The sequence below is a fragment of the Electrophorus electricus genome, unplaced genomic scaffold (assembly GCF_041902795.1).
Source record: "Electrophorus electricus isolate QZ-2024a unplaced genomic scaffold, ASM4190279v1 Scaffold34, whole genome shotgun sequence".
Lineage (NCBI taxonomy): Eukaryota > Metazoa > Chordata > Actinopteri > Gymnotiformes > Gymnotidae > Electrophorus > Electrophorus electricus.
In genome coordinates this window covers 2,008,142-2,011,366 of record NW_027658627.1, presented here as the reverse complement: position 1 = coordinate 2,011,366, position 3,225 = coordinate 2,008,142, and the positions used below count along the sequence as shown (strand labels likewise).

Here is a 3,225-nt window from a genome sequence, read left to right as displayed (position 1 = left end):
AAAAAAGAAGCTTGTATGTGAAAAAACAAACTTCCTTTGAGTCAGATTTTAACTGACAGACTAAGGATAACAGTTTTAAATTCTACAGTCCTCCACTCTACCAACTAAGCTATTGAAGGCAACAGACATGTAATCCCATAAGTCCAAACACCAGTATGTTGGCAAGAAACACGGCCAGTTATGGATGTTTGAATTGTTAAGTTCATTTGACACAAAGAAGAAACATTGCATTGTACGAGTTGGAGATGTTCAGCTACCAACAGATATCTCTTGATTACATTTGGATGCATACTGGACTTTGTGTACAATCAATAACTACTGGTACTAACTCAAAGTATGTTTCCCCCTTCAGTTTTATTTTATGCCAGAATAAAGACTTTCTGTCTTTAGAATTCTACATGACTCAAACTGAGATGCAGCAGATCACTTAGCTAGAACAAAGGGTCTTGTACTACAATAATGACTTTTGCATTATTGCCCATAAGGTCCACCTCTTTTTTCTTTAACCCTCAGATCATCCCGTAGATGTTAGAATTATTCTAATGAAATTATAATTAACATTTTAAAAAATTCCTTAACATCACTCTTAAAATAACTTTTACCTTACAAATTATTTCTTTACCAGCAAATTTGAGTTGGTATGAATTAATCTATTAATTTTTCGTTATTATTTCATTAAATACATGCCCCCCCGCCCCCTACAAAAAGAATAACAGTCCAAATGAAAGGTCTAAATGAATCTTTGCAGTAACAACAGTCTTTTATGCTCTTCCAACCACCCCACCTCCCCCCAGTGGACACACCATGCTCCAGTACATGATTCTGGAGTGCTGCGCTATCTGTGCTCCCCACTAACTCTTCCTACCTGCTGGGGTTTCTCCTTCCTGGACCTGCCTTAAAATGCTTAAAATGACAGCACCTTGCCCTCCATTTACCTGCAACATTCTGCACTGTCACAAACAATATTTATGTGCAGATTAGCAGATGAACCTCACCTGGATGATCCACATTTCATTTCTTTGTACTGTTATAATAATGAGTTACTGTATTTCTACCCAGGTGTTCTATTCAGGTGAACTGTGCTCTGTTTCTATCTCCTATGATGTCTTTGTGTAGGAATGCTGTAGTGTATCTTTCATGCTTACAATTTGTCAGCCATCCTCTACCCAACTCATCTCTGGCCAGGTTTATCCAGGGTTAACCGAAGGAGGATGAGTTCCCTTTTGAGTCTGACACCTTCCAAGTCCCTTCCACCATTCCAGTGAGTTTTTCCTACTGTCACCCTTGCCAATGTCATTTGGCTTATTTATCAGTTGTCACAAGGTGTTAACGTTATTATGCACATGTATATAAAATGTGTATATACTGTATATACATATATATATATATATATATATTTGCAGTTTGGATTGGATTATAAAGTGAATTTCATTGGTGAGTACTATATTTTTTGGTGACAAAGTATAATCTAATCTTTACAAAGCAGTGACCAGAAAGGAAGAGCTAGATGAGGCTTTGGTCCCCATGATAGTTAGAGACACACAGCCATTTAGCATAGTTGAGGATAAAAGCTTCAGGGACTTGGTAGCAAAATTGGATTCAACTTATATTCTCCTAACTAGGAAGGTATGTGTGGTGACATGGATACATTATGAGAGTAGTATTAAAAATATATATAATTATTTTCTTCCTTCCCTTTAGACTGTAAAGGCCATGGTTGAGGCCAAATGTCAATAAGAGAAAGAGAAGGCCAAAGCTGAGGTCCAGAAAATTCCTGCAATGAGTTTGTCAGCAGATATGTGGACATCTCTTAATGTGGATGCCTTCTTGGCTGTGACCTACCATTTTGTAGATGACAACACATTTCTGAAGTCTACACTACTTGGTGTTGTGAAATTCCTGCAGGCGCATACGGCTGAAAATTTGGCCTGTGTGAAATCCTCTCTTATGGAAGAATGGGGAATAAAATAAAGTCACATGTCTGGTTACTGATGGCACATCTAATATGATTGCCTGTGGAAATAGCTGAAGCTGCCTCATGCGCTTCAAAAAAAAAAAGAAACTGAGGTTGAAACAAGGTGTTGGAGCGATTAGTAGAACTCAGGGAGCCTGTGGGGGCAGATTTGGCGGGTTTACAAACTGATATTCCTGCGCTGATCTCTGATGTGTACAGTAATGTATGTGGGTGCCGGTCTATACTGTATTCTTTTCACAAGGCAACTGTGGAGCTGTCAGACCTCAGTGGCAGGCATAATCATATCCCAACACATTTCAGACTAAAGGATTTGAACTCCCTGGCACTTCCAGACACCTAACTGGCTATAATTTGATGGGGAGGATGCAGGTTGTCTGCATGCCTCTGGAATTGCTTCTTTGACCTATTCACACAGCGATCGAGAGCCTTACACTAATGCCAGAGTCCCTCTGATTTCATACTTTTCTCTGCATTGTCCAAGATTTGTAAACAAGCACAAATCCATGGGTAAAGTTTTGTAATCAAGAACACACTCTCATGTACTTGGAACATGTCTTAGCAGATTGTGATTTACAAGCAATGTCATAAGCAACACAAGTTCAAACAGGTGGTTTGTTGACAAGGGGTCATTCATCAAACAAAACCCACATGGCCCATATGGGGATCGAAACCATGACCTTGGCGTTATTAGCACCACGCTCTGACCAACTGAGCTAATCGGCCTTTCTCCGTTCATTTCGCAGTTTTTGGTGCAGCACTGAAGGGAACCTTTCCATGAAATTGTAGACTTGGTGTCAACAAGATTACGGCCACTTTTTCGACCGAGCATAGGTGAAAGTTGACACTTATTGTTCCCTCTGACAAATGGTTATTCTGCAGCCAACTTTTGAATTAAACTTCAAAAGCAAATGTGGAGAAGCTTTTGTTAAAGAGCAATTCAGTGCAGTTGTACACAGTGACGAAATCATCAATTGCAAAGTCCACTGAGCTTTATTGCTGTGAGTTACATAGTGCTGTCTATTACACCATGAAATCTGCCATAACAACAAAAATGTAATGTCTGATTCTGTGAGCCAAGGAATATAAACCTTTTAGGGACATATTTAAAATATCAGATTTTCTGCCTGAGCACAGAGTAGGCATTTTTTTCTAGCTTTAACCATACGTCCTCTTTCTTTGGAAATCTGTGTCATTGCTGCATGAATAAGCAGAAAGATTTTGAGCAATTTTTTGTCTGGGTCTAAGGGGCA

General features: G+C 39.2%; 1 non-coding gene across 1 annotated transcript; it reads right to left on the bottom strand.

Moving 5' to 3' along the window:
• Nucleotides 1-2,624: 2,624 nt before the first annotated feature.
• trnai-aau (transfer RNA isoleucine (anticodon AAU)) lies at nt 2,625-2,698 on the bottom strand. Its single transcript has one exon. It is a non-coding gene; the product is annotated as a tRNA-Ile (tRNA).
• Nucleotides 2,699-3,225: the final 527 nt, after the last annotated feature.